The sequence below is a fragment of the Pogoniulus pusillus genome, chromosome 12 (assembly GCF_015220805.1).
Source record: "Pogoniulus pusillus isolate bPogPus1 chromosome 12, bPogPus1.pri, whole genome shotgun sequence".
Lineage (NCBI taxonomy): Eukaryota > Metazoa > Chordata > Aves > Piciformes > Lybiidae > Pogoniulus > Pogoniulus pusillus.
The window spans coordinates 30,427,395-30,444,831 of record NC_087275.1 but is presented as its reverse complement, the minus strand read 5'-3'; positions in this window follow the sequence as shown (position 1 = coordinate 30,444,831).

Sequence of the window (17,437 nt, the reverse complement as noted above, 5' to 3'; positions counted from 1 at the left end):
AAGCACAGAACAGAGAGAGGCAAGTCCTTGAGCCTAGCGAAGAGAGGACTGCTGTGACAGAAGCCTGAAAACCTCAAATGCTGTTTTCAATGTTTGACCTTTTAAACTGGCATCAGCACTGCACTGCAATTAGTTTTTAATCTATCACTGCCTAAATCCATGCATCTTTGTCCCAGGCATTAGATTTGCTGTAGAAAATGTCTTATGAGCACCTGCTATTACAGCATTACACAACTGAAATGTGTTCCAGGATGTACTCATCTACGATGATAAAATACCAACACACCAAGAAGTTTGCTTCTTGCCATCAAATGTGTGTGTACAGAAGGTAGGGAGGACATACAGCTCACCTGAAGTGATACTGGTTTGCTTAAATCACAATTAGGCAATAATCACCAGCAAATAACAACCAAAGTTCCCAGTACAGCACATTAATTCAGGGAAGATGAGAGGGACCAGGCTAAGGAAGGCACAAAGGTCAAAAAAACTTTGCTTGTGCTGGCAGCAAAGGCTGGAAGATGAAGAATGCAAAGAGCTCAAAAGGTACAAGAGACTGACCTTACAGCTGGTTCTTGCAAGCAATGTATGGACAAAACAACCCCAATGGAGACATGTTTGGGCCTGTGGGGAAGAGGGAGAGACTCACATCACGTTGGGTTGGTCTCTTCTCCCAGGCAAGCAGCAACAGAATAAGGGGACACAGTCTCAAGTTGTGCCAGGGCAGGTCTAGGCTGGATGTTAGGAGGAAGTTGTTGGTAGAGAGAGTGACTGGCATTGGAATGAGCTGCCCAGGGAGGTGGTGGAGGCACTGTCCCTGGAGGTGTTGAAGCAAAGTCTGGATGAGGCACTCAGTGCCATGATCTGGTTGACTGGACAGGGCTGGGTGCTAGGTTGGACTGGATGATCTTGGAGGTCTCTTCCAACCTGCTTGATTCTATGAATCTTCCTGGGCCATGCCAAAGGCAGCTAGAAGTGTTGGATACAGAATCACAGAAAGCATCTTGTTGGAAGAGACCTCCAAGATCATTCTGTCCAACCTTCAACCCAGCACTGAAGGGTCAACACAAAACCATGTCCCCAAGTGCCAGGTTCACAGGCTGCTTAAACACCTCAAGGGATGGTGACTCCACCACTGCCCTGGGCAGACCATTCCAATGTTTGACAACCCTTGCAGTGCAGAAATATTTTCTAGCATCCAGTCCAAACCTCCCCTGGTGAATCTTGGAACCATTTCTTCTAGTCCTGTCACTTGCCACCAAGGAGAAGAGGCTGGCTGAGGAAAGCTAGGTCTTCATACCAGAAAAATACACAGCAAGACAAAGTTTCCTCCCTCTTTACTGGAAAAAAGCCCCAGCAACTTAAAAGCACAAACCAGGGTTCCTCCTCAAGGCTTCCTAGCACAGCAATGAGATCTCCACCTCTCCTGCTCAGTTTAGTAAAACCATGCAGGAAAGGGAAGTGATAATCCCTTGGCAACACAGCATTTAACGCTTCTCTGGTGAGCAGCAATCCTGTGTGCCAGAGGAACCAGCTTAGTGGAAGCAGGCTCTGTCTCACAGAAGTGAAGCACATGAAGGCCATCAGCATGAGCTTAATCCAAGTTTCAGTGTAAAGCTCTTTGTGACATTAGGCACTTTTACTTCAGAATTGCTGTTGTCTGGCAACCTAAACACTGAGACTCCAAATAAAAGGAAACCCAGGCCTGCTCCAGGGAGCAGATATGCAGAGAGATTTGGACACACTGCAAATAGGCAAATCATGTTCTCCATCTCCTCCATTCAAGGTGGGGACAACAGTGAGGGTAGTGAGACACTGGAACAGGTTGCCCAGGAAGGTTGTGAAGGTCCCCTCCATGGAGGTGTTCAAGGCCAGGCTGGATGAGACCTGGAGCAACCTGCTCTAGTGGAAGGTGTCCCCACCCAAAGCAGGCAGGTTAGATCTAGATGATCTTCAAGGTCCCTTCCAACCTAAATCATTCTGTGAAACAGTTGTGGCCAGGAAAAATAAGCAACCAGAAGCATGTACACACAACCCCAAAAAGCAATCATGATTCTAGTAAGTGCTCACACTGGAGCTTTTCTCAATGAGTTTCAGTTGCTAACTCACAATGGAAGGCTGGGGACATAAACACTGGGGAGCTGCACCCTCCTTTTTTAGGCAACTTATTCCCTCTCCAGATACTCCTCAAGAGTTTACATACTCTTTCACCTTGTAAGCAAAGCTTCTCTTGAGTTTCTTTGTGCAGCTAATTCCAAGCTTTCCTACAAGATGGTTTGTCTTCACAGTGGGTATCAGCAGTGCTTACTGCAGCCCACATGCTAACATATTCTTACAAGCTTTTAAGAGCTGCTGTGGCCAAAGATGTGTGTTGTGAACAGAGAGAAGAATGAGCAGGGAAATGAGGTTAATGGGGGCTTGAAGTATTAGAATATCAATACAAAGCTGTTACCTGTAAATGATCATAGAATGGGCTGGGCTGGAAGGGACCTCCAAAGATCATTTAGTCCAACCCCTTTTGCAGTCAGCAGGGACATCCTCAACTAGATCAGGTTGCCCAGAGCCCTGTCAAACCTCACACTGAACATCTCCAGGGACAAGGTCCCAAACACCTCCCCAGGCAACCTGTTTCAGTGTTCTCATTGTTCCTAATGTCCAATCTAAACCTGCTCTCCTCGTTTCAAACCATTGTTCTTGTCCTGTCACTGCAGACCTTTGCAAACAGTCCCTTTGCAGCCTTTCATGTACTGGAAGGCTGTGATTAGGTCTCTCTGGAGCCTTCTCTTCTCCAGGCTTAACAACCCCAGCTCCCTCAGCCTGTCTTCACAGCAGAAGTGCTCCAACCCCCTGATCATTTTCATAGCCCTCCCCTGCATCTGCTCCATCAGGTCCATGTCCTTCCCGTGTTGAGGGCTCTAGAGCTGGATGCAGTACTCCAGCTGAGGTCTCACCATAGACTTTGCTATTTTAGCTTTCATTACAGAAACACTAATGATGGAAAGCACCTTTGTACTTCATCTCCTTATTGGCAGCTGCACACCTTGCAGCTTTAGCACTGGTGCACGAGCAGGCTACTCTCCCAAGCACACAAGGAAAGCAGAGCAGCACTGCATAGCATGGTACTGAGTGATTTAGCTGCAGAGCTGTCACTCATTCTGCTGTGTTGCTGCATAGAAGCTAATTAGCCCCACTGAGAGTCAAGCTTTATTAGCTTGCCTGCATGTTTGTTAACCTCCTCTTGCCACTCAGGGACGCTGCTTGGCCGGCACAGGACTAGGAGTCTTTGCAGCAGGCACTGGCACACAGGCATGCCACATGTTCTGGGCCTGTCCCCAATGCAGTGGCCTGCTGGGACAAGAAGAGACATGATTCACCCTGCTCCCCATTTCTTTCCCACTACTCTCACATGTAAGCATGGGCAAGGGCATGCACCAGCTCAGCAGAAACAATGTTCTGCCCTAGAGCTGCTGCTTACTATAACACCACCACTCCTACTACAATAGTGGTGCTACCTCAAGTACCAGACTAAGCAAAGGCTTACACCCAGTTAACACTGCCACTATGTATTTTGCACCTACACTTCTGCAACCCAAATGCAGTTCAGATCCAGAGCGCCAACGTTACCTACTACAGTCAGGACTTAGGATACCTGGTGATGGGCCATGCTTTGAGGCACTCTGCCTGCAGCCTGCACGCAGCAGATGACCTGCCCATGGCAAGGCAACAAAGGTGCTGAGGCTTGCTGAATTGCTCAGGTGCTGCAACAGGCCTGTTGGAGGAAATGTGAATGCAACTGGACAGTGCATATGTGCACAAAGATTAAGCTGGGTGATGAACTAAGGGAAAGAATTTGGTCAGAACCACATCTGATCTGGGCCAGAGACAGAAATCAGGCTGCCATGCTTAGCTCTTGCATTACAAGCCAAGCCTCCCTCCACCCAGCCACTTTGGCTATCACTGACACACTCAATTCTGTACATCATCTTTAAGAGAAATAGCGTCAGGCCACGGCTCAGATAACCCAGCACATTGGGAATAAGTTCCTTAAGCCTTCTGGCTGCACCTGTGAGCTCATTTCACCTGCTGAGGATTTTGGCAGCCTGTAGCCCTGCTGTGCTCAAAACCAGCTATGCAGATGAGGACTTGGCCACAAAATCCTCTCCACAGCACCATAAGCCTGGAGGTCTGCTGGTGGCCTGCCTTCTCGATCCACTGCTGGGATCCAGTAAGCACATCTCTGCAGTGTCTCTAATAGGCACACACTGTCTCTATGGCAATGAGAGATAGGAAGTGCCTGAGAAAGACTCTGCAAAAAGAACCGTGTCTGATACCAGGAGTAGACAGCAGAATGTGCAGAAGCCCAGAGAGAAATGTTCTGTGCAAGCTTAAGAAAGTGATGCAGCCACAGGATGACATAAGTGATGCAGAGGAGGGTACTGATACGCCTCTGTTTTCTTAAGTCAGACTTTTCTTCCAACCAATGCTTTCATTACCTTTTATTTATAATGGGTTAAATTTTGTACTGCCTATCACCCAAACCTTCATCAGGCTCCTGTAAACTAGGAAATGTAACCTTTCCAGCTTTCTAATGCAGAGTTGCACTTTGTTGCAGCTCAAGAAGGGGTGTTAGGAAATAGCAAGTACTGCAGAAGAGCACTTTTGGGTGCTCTCTGTGTCAGGCTTTTCCTACTCTGGAAAAAACTGCAGTTACAAGGCAAGGCATTAGCATACAAATCATACTTAACTAAAAGCATAGGCAGTATAAAACTATTCTGGTTTATGACTGGTGATTCAGAAGAGAAAAGGAAAGAATGGATAATCTCCTCATTCACTCTTCCCTGTTTATTGGTTGGGTCCCTTTCACACACTTCATTCAGACAATGGCAATGGAATGGCCGTGTCAGGCTCAGTCTCTGCTTATGGCTCCCTTTCGGTTCTCAGGTCCTAGTGCCATCTTGCCTTCCACACAGGAACGAGGGAAGCATGTTTTAGAATGCACACTTTTTGATTTTGTGGGCAATTGGCAGGCTACTACAGGAGACTCAATCAAAGTCTTGAAGCTTCTGCTCAGATTAAACTGCTGGTTGTGACCAAGCCAATATGACAGGGACTATTAGCTCCTCTGCTATGAGGACAGGCTGAGAGAGTTGGAGTTACTCAGGCTGGAGAAGAGAAGGCTCCAAGGAGGGGGGCTAGAGGAGGGCTGGGGAGGGACTTTCTAGGGTGTCAGGCAGTGATAGGACTGGGGGCAATGGAACAAAGCTAGAGGAGGGTAGATTTAGATGTTAGGAAGAAGTTCTTCACCATGAGGGCAGTGAGACACTAGAACAGGGTGCTCAGGGAGGTGGTGGAAGCCTCATGCCTGAAGTTTTTTAAGGCCAGGTCGGATGTGGCTCTGAGCAGCTTCACCTAGATGAAGGTTTCCCTGCCCATGGAGGGGGAGTTTGAACTAGATGTTCCTTGAGGTCCCTTCCAACCCTGACAGTTCTGTGATTCTATTCACAACTTAATTTTAATCCTGCATGTACACATTGGCTTTCCAAAAAAAAAAGAACACAAAGGCTACTTTTATATTTAAATCCTTTAAAAAGAATCTGTCTACAAAAGCTGCTCTATAATTTCAGGGGGCAGGTTAAGGAATAGTGCAAGTTTTTACTTACACCAAATAAAAGAAGCCATGCAGCATGTATTTGCAAGCTTATGCACCTGTGTTGTGCCCCTACTGCATGCCCCTCCACAGCCACCTAATCTCCACAAGTGAGGAGGAGTAAAGGGGAAAGTGGGAAGGATGAAATGCTGGGATAAGAAGTCTGTAATCCTGAAGTCAATGGGAAAATCAATATATAGGAAATATATTCAAGTTCTGTATGTGTATAAACAAAAAAAGGGAGGGGGAAGAGGACTGAGCTATAAATCCACATATGGTCTATGGAACTTTCTTTCTGAATGACACATCCTGCTGCCCTACTGCTGTAGGTTCAAACCCCACAACTTTTCTAAAAGGGAAAATGTCTGCACCTAGCACATTCTAACTTTGTGTAGGTGTGTAACTGAGTTGGTTACCAAAGAAACCAGTTCATCTTCTACACCACTTAAAACTAATATTACTATTAGAACAAATAATTCGAAGGAGAGGAAAGAAGGGAGGAAGGGAAGGAGGGGGAGAAGAAACAACCCCAAACCCCACCAATCCAACCCATGACTGCACTGCAGATTCGCAGCAACCAATTAATGGCCAGAGAGAGGAATGCCATAGCCTCTGTCACCAGTCCCTCACTCTCCCTACACCAACCAAACAAGCCCTTGCTTTGGATGCAGTTGTTTCCAAGCCGAGCCTCGGCTGCCGCGTTCACGCACCACTGCACTGCCTACATGACGTGTTCGCCGCAGAAGTGAAGGCAACTTGCAGACATCTTGTCCTGTTGCCAAGACACTCTGACACTTGCTCGCAGACACTCGGCAGCGGCGGCTGCTGCTGCTGCTGCTCCTGCTCAGAAAGGCTTTAACTTCCCACACTTCAGAGCCGCGCCAGAGCTGTCCCTCCCTACCTACACCTTGCGTCTTGCTTTTCCATGCCGTTGGACTTCTACTCTGCAGCTCTAGTCACCTTCAGCCGAACACCGCAACAGGCTGCCCAGGGGAGTTGTGGAGTCTCCTTCTCTGGGGATACTCAAAACCTGTCTGGATGCCTTCCTGTGTGACCTGCTTTAGGTGCTCCTGCTCTGGCGGGGAGGGGGAGTGGCTGAGCTTTGGTGGTCTTTTCCAACACTTAACATTCTGTGATCCTGTAGGAAAAAACCTACCAACCACCCACAAACAAACAAACAAAACCAACCAACCTCCCCCCCCCAAAAAAAGACCAACAAAACAAAACAAAACACCCAAAACCAAACCCCAAAAAAGGCAACAAAAAAAAGGAGAGGAAAGAAGGAGAGGAAAGAAGGAGAGGGAAGAAGGAGAGGGAAGAAGGAGAGGGAAGAAGGAGAGGGAAGAAGGAGAGGGAAGAAGGAGAGGGAAGAAGGAGAGGGAAGAAGGAGAGGGAAGAAGGAGAGGGAAGAAGGAGAGGGAAGAAGGAGAGGGAAGAAGGAGAGGGAAGAAGGAGAGGGAAGAAGGAGAGGGAAGAAGGAGAGGGAAGAAGGAGAGGGAAGAAGGAGAGGGAAGAAGGAGAGGGAAGAAGGAGAGGGAAGAAGGAGAGGGAAGAAGGAGAGGGAAGAAGGAGAGGGAAGAAGGAGAGGGAAGAAGGAGAGGGAAGAAGGAGAGGGAAGAAGGAGAGGGAAGAAGGAGAGGGAAGAAGGAGAGGGAAGAAGGAGAGGGAAGAAGGAGAGGGAAGAAGGAGAGGGAAGAAGGAGAGGGAAGAAGGAGAGGGAAGAAGGAGAGGGAAGAAGGAGAGGGAAGAAGGAGAGGGAAGAAGGAGAGGGAAGAAGGAGAGGGAAGAAGGAGAGGAAGAAAAGAAAAGAAAAGAAAAGAAAAGAAAAGAAAAGAAAAGAAAAGAAAAGAAAAGAAAAGAAAAGAAAAGAAAAGAAAAGAAAAGAAAAGAAAAGAAAAGAAAAGAAAAGAAAAGAAAAGAAAAGAAAAGAAAAGAAAAGAAAAGAAAAGAAAAGAAAAGAAAAGAAAAGAAAAGAAAAGAAAAGAAAAGAAAAGAAAACCAACCCAAAGACTAGAACCTGACCGTTTATTTTGAGCAGGACCCTTGTGCTGCTCGGCATTTGCCCCACCGGCTGGCTAACGCCCACCTGCCCCACGCAGCCCCCCAGCAGTGAACAGCAGCTGCTTTTCCAGCCGCTCCAGTGTCCGGCTGTGTGGTTCTCACTTTGTTTTCCCCCAGCGACACAAGTTCCACAGCCCCGCCCGCGCCGCAGCCTGGCGCCAGGGCCACGCTTGGTACCTTGCCGATCTCCGGCGGCCCTTAGCAGGCAGGAAGGCATCGCCCGGCAGCCAGCGCTCCTGTGCGCCGTCCGCTTTCGGGTACAACTTCCACGCCCGCGAACGCAAAGTCACGCCTGGCAGCGGGAGCCAGGCGCAGGGCGCACACGGGTGGCCCACGCCGCGGGGCCAGGACACTACCCTCAAGCGCCGGCACCTGGCGCCGAGGCCGCCCAACGGCTGCGCCAGCGCCGCGCGGAGCTCTGAGGCGGCAGCACGGGCGGGCAGGTGCGGCCCTCGCGGCCGGGCCCCCGCACCCAGCACCGGCACCTGCGCGGGCACGGCCCCGGCCCCGGGCACGGCCCCGGCCCCGGCCCCCGCCCGGCCCGCGCAGCCCGCGGCAGCGCTGCGCAACATCGCCGCCCCGTGGCCGCAGCCGCAGCCGCCCGGCCGCCCTTCTCGGCGGGGCGGCAGCCGCGGGAGCGGAATTCCCTCTCCGACATGCCTTTTCTCCTGGTTTCTGCCTTTACATTGCCTCGCTACAGGGAATGAAGGGATTCCGTGGAGCGCTAGGGGGCTGCCACCTGGCTGTGGGCAAGGCGGGCACGGCCCGCGGCGGCGGCAGCGGCTCACGGGGAAGCTGAAGAGAGGAGATGTGAGGAAGAGTAGAGGGAAACCGAGGATAAAGAAGAACAAGGAAGAGCAGAAAACTCAGGATCTGATATGGAAATAAGGCACAACTCCTCCCTCCCCCCTGTGCACCAGCCAGGCAGAAGTGGGGGTGTTGCCTCAGCACAGGGCCAGGAGCTGGCCAAGAGCATCCCCTGGGCACCAGCGAGCTCCTCTGTGGGCTTCTTGCCCGAACCGGAGGCAAGGGGAACACGTAACACCGCCGTCACTGTAAGTGGACGGCACTGCGTTCTTCACAAGGACTAGCCGAAGTGAGCTCTCCTCCTGGTGATCTGTGTTTACAGTCTGGCGGCTGCGGGGCTGCTGGCATCCCCAGGCGCTTCGGCAAGCAGCAGAGCCTCACCAGTGGCAAACGGGAAGGCATTAACAAGCTTTACCAAGAGACAGCAGGTCTTAGCAACCTCTCTCGACCCAGAACTCTACCTTACTGAAGGTTTCCCTTTCTGATTACCTTTTTTTGCACATCCATGAGCTTGAGTCTGCCAAAGCCTGCCCACTTCATATCCTGCTCCCCTTCCTCCTCTCTCTAGCTGCAGGCAGTTTCCCCTCTGTGCACACCATCCCAATCCACCTGGACCTCTGGCTGCAGATCAGTGACCCAGAGATTAGTGTCACTTGTCTTGATTTTCTCTTTCACTCAGAGGATCTCCCAGCCCTGACAAGCAGACAGGTAACAAATTTCAGAAGCCAAGGCTGAGTTCACTTGCCTTGCCACAGCTCTTCCCCTCCCAAACCCTTTCCTCCCATACTTTTATCCAGACAAAATTTTGCTGTCCAGCTCTCAAGCATCAAAGTCAGAAACAAAATCTGATTTGCAAGAGGCTATCCAGCTACCATAACTCATAACTCTTGCCTCCTCTTTTCCACTTTCCATTTTGCTCCTGTCACAGCTTTCTTCCAGCAGCACCTACAGCAAATGACACAGGATCTGGCCATCAGGGAACAGACTCACTCCATATGCACCTCTGACTCCTTCCTTCATTGACACCTAAGAAGGAAAGACTTACCCCTAAAAAAGACAATGTGTTACCATGTAAGTAAAATGTGGGTGCACACTGAGGCCAAATTAAGGTCATGCTGGCATCTCTGTGTGTTTCTGAACATTTTGGTGACTGACTGCAATCTGAATGCTCTTTAAATATGTATCTGTATATAAATTCTGGTGGGGAAGTGTGTGTGGGGAGGTAATTTTAAAGCAAATGGGTTCCCCTTCTCGACATGAATTCTGGCATGCAGTATCATCTCAGAGGACCCACTGGCAGATCTTAAATCTTAATGTACAGACTTCAACCTCACAAGCCAAAAGGGAAACTTTCCAAGCAGGGATGAAACACTTCCCTTTACTGTGAGTGTTGCTACTCTTCTCTGGCAACAGAAGAGAGCCAGGAATACAAAGAGGGAGATGTATGGTTGTGGTTACAGATGCATCTCCCTCTTAATTTTCCACGTCTGTCAGGAATCACAGAATCACAGCATGTCAGGGGCTGGAAGGGACCTCCAAAGCTCGCCAAGTGCAACCTCCCTGCCAGCGCAGGAGCACCTAGAGCAGATCACACAGGAATGCTTCCAGGTGGGTTTTGAATATCTGCAGAGAAGGAGACTGCACAACAGCCTGTTCCAGTGTTCTGTCACACTCACAGGGAAAAAAAAAATCCTCCTGTTTCCATGGAACCTCCTATGCCTCAGCTTCCACCCATTGCCCCTTGTCCTGGCATTGGGCATCACCCAGAAGAGCCTGGCTCCAGCCTGTTCCCCAAGCCTGAGATTCACTCTCTTGCTCTTATATCCCACCTGCTGGTCCCAGTTCCACTCTGCACCATTCTTCCGTATCAGCTTCCTAAAATTTCTGTATCTCTGTGCACCTCTGTTCCTCTGCACACCAGTCAGAGTAATTCACCATCCATGATACCAGAAAAGGATGCACTAAAGAAAAAAAAAAAAAGCAAAGACCAAAACAAGCAAACAATCTCCCCGAACTTAGCAGAATTGCCAGGGACCAGAGCATCCCCTGGCTTCCAAAAAAAGCCACTGCAAAGCCCCAAACTGAGCATGCTAAACGCAGGGTGGTTTAAGCAGCCATCTCTTAGGAGCCATCTGCTAATCGTGTGCAAATAGTGACTTTTGAGATTATTAGGATTTAGTGAATTTGGGAAGAATTTGATAGGAAACTGCAAGAGGAGGCTCTAAGTACTACCATGATGTAAATATGACAGAATAATTCAATGCAGGTTTTAATGCCAGCAATAACATTCATCTCCCATGAACCAAAATGTAAGCTTGCAGCAGCCTTGGAGACAGGGAGGGGAGGGGAAAAAAAATACACCCTTAATGATTTCCTCAGTAAAATCCATTGCAACATAAACCAATCTTCCCTTGCATGATATTGCCATGTAGCCAAAATAAAGTGTGTGCTGCTTTCAGGTGCAAAGCCAAACTCAATTAGTATTATACCCAAACCAGGATATACCCTGAATTCTGATCAGAGGCAGGCTGATGACTCATACTGCCACGGTCTGCACATTCCTATTTGCTAGGAAAGCCACTGTGTGACTTGATAAGGGGCTGGGGTTGGGTTTTGTGGTTTGGTTTTCTTCATCCAAAAATAGGCACACAGGCAATTTTAAACGTTTGCCTTAGAAAATTAGGTTTTGACACTCTGCTTTAATTGTGTGTCATCTAATGCTGATGGGCACTTACCCAAGAAGAACACCAGCTCCTCCACTGAAATGTAAAATAGCATGGTACTTTTACAGTAATAACATAATTCCATATTCATCAGCAGAAAAGTGCTGTTCATAAAGAAGCAAACTCCCCACACTGGGGGTTGGGGACAGAGTGGCTGGAGAGCAGCCAGGAAGAAAGGGACCTGGGGGTACTGGTAGATAGTAGCTGAACATGAGCTAGCAGTGAGCCCAGGTGGGCAGCAGAGCCAATGGCAGCCTGGCCTGGATCAGGAAGAATGTGGCCAGCAGGACAAGGTAGGTTATTCTTCCCTTGTACTCAATGCTGGTCAGGCCACATCTTGAGTGTTGTGCCCAGTTCTGGGCTCCTGAATTCAAGAGAGATGTTGAGATACTGGAACATGTTCAGAGAAGGGCAGCAAGGCTGGGGAGGAGCCTGAAGCACAGTCCTGTGAGGAGAGGCTGAGGGAGCTGGGGGTGTGCAGCCTGAAGAAGAGGAGGTTCAGGGCAGAGCTCATTGTTGTCTACAACTACCTGAAGGGAGGCTGTAGCCAGGTGGGGTTTGGCTCTTCTCCCAGGTAACCAGCAACAGAACAAGGGGACACAGTCTCAAGTTGTGGTGGGGAAGGTCTAGGCTGGATGTTAGGAAGAAGTTGTTGGCAGAGAGAGTGATTGGCACTGGAATGGGCTGCCCAGGGAGGTGGTGGAGTTGCTGTCCCTGGAGGTGTTGCAGCCAAGCCTGGCTGGGGCACTTAGTGCCATGGTCTGGTTGATTGGACAAGGCTGGGTGCTAGGTTAGACTGGGTGAGCTTGGAGGTCTCTTCCAACCTGCTTGATTCTGTGATTCTATGGTTCTATGAAACCCAACAAAGATCAAATGCATGTCATAAGGTGAGGATAATTCCCTGCTTCCCCTTCCATCTCCAAAACATCAGGAACCATCAGAAAATCAAGGCACTCCTATAAAAAGGATGTAAGAGAAAAAGGAATCTGATGTTCCCTTACTTTGAATGCATGCCTGCTTAAACACCTACTGCTTCTGAACTGAAAATGCCCACCTTAAGAAGTGCTCTCTACCAAATGCTGCATGCAGTTCACCTGCTTGTAAAATGCACATCTGTGACTTGCTGCGGTGGCTTTCTTCCAGCACTGTACATTCTGTGCTTTGCCAGGGAAGGTTTTCAGTGCCTAAAACCAAACCCAGGCAAGCTGTTGCCTCACCCTAAACACAGTCCTCAGAGAAACCTTCAGCTACTGTCCTGCATATCCTTTGCATGGTAAGATGACAGCAGCAGCTCAAGGCACAGCAGAGAAGCAGCACGGAGGGATGTCCAAGTTCTCGTCAAGCATGTACCTGGTGCAATTGCCTGCTGCATGTTGAAAAAGCACTTGGGCTGGGCTGTGACAATGGCCATATGGGATACATATTTTTGTGGAAAGCTGAAAATGGGCTGGTTAAAAAGTAATTAAAACTCACTTCCTCTTTTCATTGTATTACTTGGCTCGTTTTGACACTTAATAACAGTTGATAAAGCAAAACATTAAGAATGGTCTTGCAGATAAGGGTTCTCTGGTCTGAATACTCTACAACTCCACACTGTATATCCTCAGTGCTGTTAAATTGCTGATGATGCTCATTCCACTCCCTGTGAGAGGCAGACAGCCTTTATCATCCTAAAGATAGGGAAGCTGAGCCAAGAGGAGGTTAACAGCAAATTGCCTGTGACCAGGTAGAAGTGGTAGAAATTTCAGTCCTTGGTTCATCATCTGTGCCACATCCTGTAAGTGATGCAAAACCTCTGTCACATCATCTAAACTCTACTCAGCCTGATACCAGTTCCTACACACATACCAGATACCATTTCATACACACACACTGAGAAGGACTGGAGAAAAATGGAGATTTTTTTTTTTGTCAGTGCCCTTTACTGAAGGTCTCTTACTTTATAGCCAACTCCACCATCGATATGACTCAATATGCACTCTAGATGCAGGTGGAAGAATGTGACAGAGCAGTATGAAGATGATTCTGAGTCACAGTGCGCTGTCCCCACAGCAGTACATCTGTAATTTATATTTAGATCATTGTCTTTACTAACAGCTTTAGAGACACAAAGCCTAGCCAAAGGCTATAAAGGGGACATAAGTCAGAATGTGAAGCAGTAAAGCTGGGGAGAAATAGGCTGATTAGCCCTGTCTGTATGGCTTGGCTGCTCTGCCAGGAGCTACCACCAATCCCATGTTTGCTTCTCTTTTAGGCGAGCTAGGGTGGAGCTGTCCTCCGGAGCTGTCCTCTGTGCTCGCTAACAAGTATTTCTGCATCTGCAAATTCACAGGCTCGTTTTCTCAGAGCTCATCAGACGTGCATGTGTAACACCTAACCTCCTGGAATCACAGCAAATAGTAGCACTGCCTGACAGTGTTCTCAGAGGCACCCAGTCTGCGCCTCTGCCCCAGGGTGGGATTAGCAACACTTAGGTAACACCTCACAGCTTTATCCAGCTTGCTTTGAAAATCCCCCAGTCCTGGGAAGCCTACACTCATCCCAGGTGAGTCCAGTGCTCTGCATTACTATTTAGAGCCATGTCACTGGTAGAAAGCTTTTTTTAATATTGGACATTTAAAATGTCCCCTGCTTTCACTTAAGCCTATATATACACATACAGGGACAGGCTTCTATGATTATACATATATGGTATATAGTTAATGCTCATCTCTATATATGTAAGCATTAACTATATGCCATATAGATACCTATATAAATATGGATACAGATATAGATGAGAAATATAATCATAGAATCATGTTTTGGTTGGAAGGGACCTCTAAAGGTCATCCAGGCCATCCAGTGCTTATATATATATAAATATATATATATATATATAAGCATTAACTATATGCCATATAGATATCTATATAGATATAGATATAGATGAGAGATATAATCATAGAATCATGTTTTGGTTGGAAAGGACCTCCAAAGGTCATCCAGTCCATCCAATGCTTATATATATACAAGCATTAACTATATGCCATATAAATATCTATATAGATATCTATATAGATATAGATGAGAGATATAATCATAGGATCATGTTTTGGTTGGAAAGGACCTCCAAAGGTCATCCAGTCCATCCAATGCTTATATATATACAAGCATTAACTATATGCCATATAAATATCTATATAGATATAGATATAGAGATATGATCGTAGACTCATGTTTTGGATGGAAGGGACCTCCAAAGGTCATCCAGTCCAACTCCCCTGCAGTCAACAAGGACATCCTCCACTAGATCAGGTTGCTCAGGGCCTTGTCCAGCCTGACATGGAAATCTTAAGGGATGGGACCTTAACTGTCTTCCTGGACAACCTATTGCAGTGTTCCACCACCCTCATGGGAAAGAACTGGTTCCTAACATCCAATCTACATCTTCTCTCATTTCAAACCATTGCCTCTCACCCTAACACTGCAGGCCTTTGCAAACAGTCCCTCTGCAGCCTTATTGCAGGCTCTCTTCAGATACTGGAAGGCTGTTATTAGGTCTCTCCAGCACCTTTTTTTCCTTCAGGCTGAACAATCCCAGCTTCCTCAGCCTGTCCTCTGAGGAAAAGTGCTCCAGCCCCCTGTTGAGGGCTCTGAAGCTGGACACAGTCCATGCTGTTCCTCCGTGTGTGCATTCACAGATACATGTGAATATATGTGCAGATATGTGTGCATTTATTCCCCCAATCTGAAGTCAGATGCTAAGCTATTTCAATATCTCCATGTGTTTACTTCTTCCTTCACTTGCAACCTACTTGTTTTGCCCAGTTTTGTATGAAGGCACATAAACAGAAAAGAAACAGTCATACTATTCTAGGAGTTACACTCTGCCAAAATCCCAGAGTCTCCAGATATATTTACTAAACTCCCAGTTAATGTTTTGTTTTATGCCAAAACTTCTCTCTTAAAGCAGTGTTTTACTCTGAAAGCAAAGAAGCCATACATTTGATACACTTCACTGTGATAGATTGATTATAGCTTGGGGTGTGCAGCCTGCAGAAGAGGAAGCTCGGGGCAGACCTCATTGCTGTCTACAACTACCTGAAGGGAGGCTGTAGCCAGGTGGGGTTGGTCTCTTCTGCCAGGCAACCAGCAATAGAACAAGGGACACAGTCTGAAGTTGTGCCAGGGGAGGTCTAGGCTGGATGTTAGGAGGAAGTTGTTGGCTGAGAGAGTGATTGGCATTGGAATGGGCAGCCCAGGGAGGTGGTGGAGTCACCGTGCCTGGAGGTGTTCAAGCAAAGCCTGGATGGGGCACTTAGTGCTATGGTCTAGATGACTGGATAGGGCTGGGTGCTAGGTTGGACTGGATGAGCTTGGAGCTCTCTTCCACCCTGGTTGATTCTATGATCCTATAAATCCCTGTTTTCCTAAAATAATTTATCCAGCTCTTTTTTTGTTTTTCTTTTGCTCCTTTGAACCCTGAATAATAGAATTGTTTTTGTCATCAGGGTGCACACAACAGCACACACACAGCTATGCTTCTTCCATGGCTCACAGGCTGTTTTTTTCCCCCTCAAAGAATATATTGTTTAAGCCTGTCCTTTCCTTCTCTGGACAAATACATGACCTTGACAAAAATTGTGCATTTCCTTTTTTTTTTTTAGGAAGCTGCATCATCCAATTATCTGATCTGACTGTGTTCAATTAACATCAACCAGGCTGGGACACCAGGCAGATTTATTGTGCTGTCTTGTCTGCTTGTTTTCTTTCTTAAAATGTAGTATGAAAGCTGTAAATTGACTCGTCTGCTTATATTAGCTGTAACATTTCAGTACATCAGGACCATTTAGACTGCATTTGAAAATAAGGACTTAATCCATCTTCCTGCAAGGAAGGGCTTTGTTTCAGGCCGTTATTGTTTATGGCAAAGGGAAAACCCTCCCTCCCACCTAAGGCAGACAGAAGTGTCAGCAATTACTGTTTCAAAATAAAGAGGTGAGAGGCCATGATTAATATCTGACCTAGCCAAAAATATAGCCAGAGAGCAATGATCCAAAAGTCTCAACTCAAGAAGCAAATCCAGATCTAACATAATACGGGAGAAGCCTAAGCAAAGCAGAGCTGTGTTTTTGTGCAGCCTGTGCCAATATATGAACCATCCTTTCCCTCTACTGAGTTTTCATACAAGCAGGGGGATTAAAACAAAAAAAGCAAGCACAGGCTCCCTGTTACATTCCAGTTTGTCTTTTCAATCTGTTCATGTTAATGGCACGATCAGGGATCTCCAATTTGTGTGTCATCGCTGCCAGCAGCAGGCTAATGGAGCATCTCAGAGACAGACCACAGCACAGCCGTTCCAGCCACACAAGGCACTTCCCTCTTTTTATTGCACTCCATAAAAGATATCACACACACTTTCTCTTAGCAGTCCTCATGAATCAGCAAAGAGCTGCCAAAGAGTGACCATCAGGACGCTCGGGAAAGAATCAGGTGCCAGCTGTCAAAATATTTCTGGGTGATTTACCTCCTTTTTATGTATCTCTGTACCCAGGAGGAGGAACAGGCCAGAAAGGAGCATTTATGTATTTGCATTTTACAGGACAGGCTGAAAAAAAAAAAAAAAAGAGATGTTGTCATGCAGGAGCAGGAGAGAGAATTTCTCTCCTTTTAGCTGATGCAAAAAAAAAGATATCCCAGCTCCTGTGACTTCTCCCAAGACCTGCATTAGCAAGTCCAATTAGAGTATGTGTGTCCTGTCACGGGTGGCAGAATGCCAGGGCACTGGGGAGTGCGACACCAAAGTGTGTGCACAGCCATAGCTTGCTTTCACCTTTCCCTCTCTCTCCTATTCCGTTTGGTGAACACTAGGGGCTTGCCTATGCTGAAGGAAAAAAATTCCAACAGTTTATTTTGTCAGCAGCCAGTTTCTGGAGGTAAGGAATCAGCCATCTTGAACGCTGGCAATGAAATCTGTGAATGCAGCTTGCAAAGTGCGTGGCCATCCTATGGCAGGATATTGCCTCGTGCCCCAGAGCAGTTGTTCAGAGGGATGTGACACAGGCTAAAAAAAATCTGCTTGGTATTTAATTTCTGCTTTCTCCAGTTGCAGAGTTTTAAAAATCATCATATTTTTGGGATTCTTAGCATATTTTTGAGGTTTTCAAACTGTGATCATGCTGGTCATGCTCATGATGCCCCACTCTTTGGTGCCAGCCAA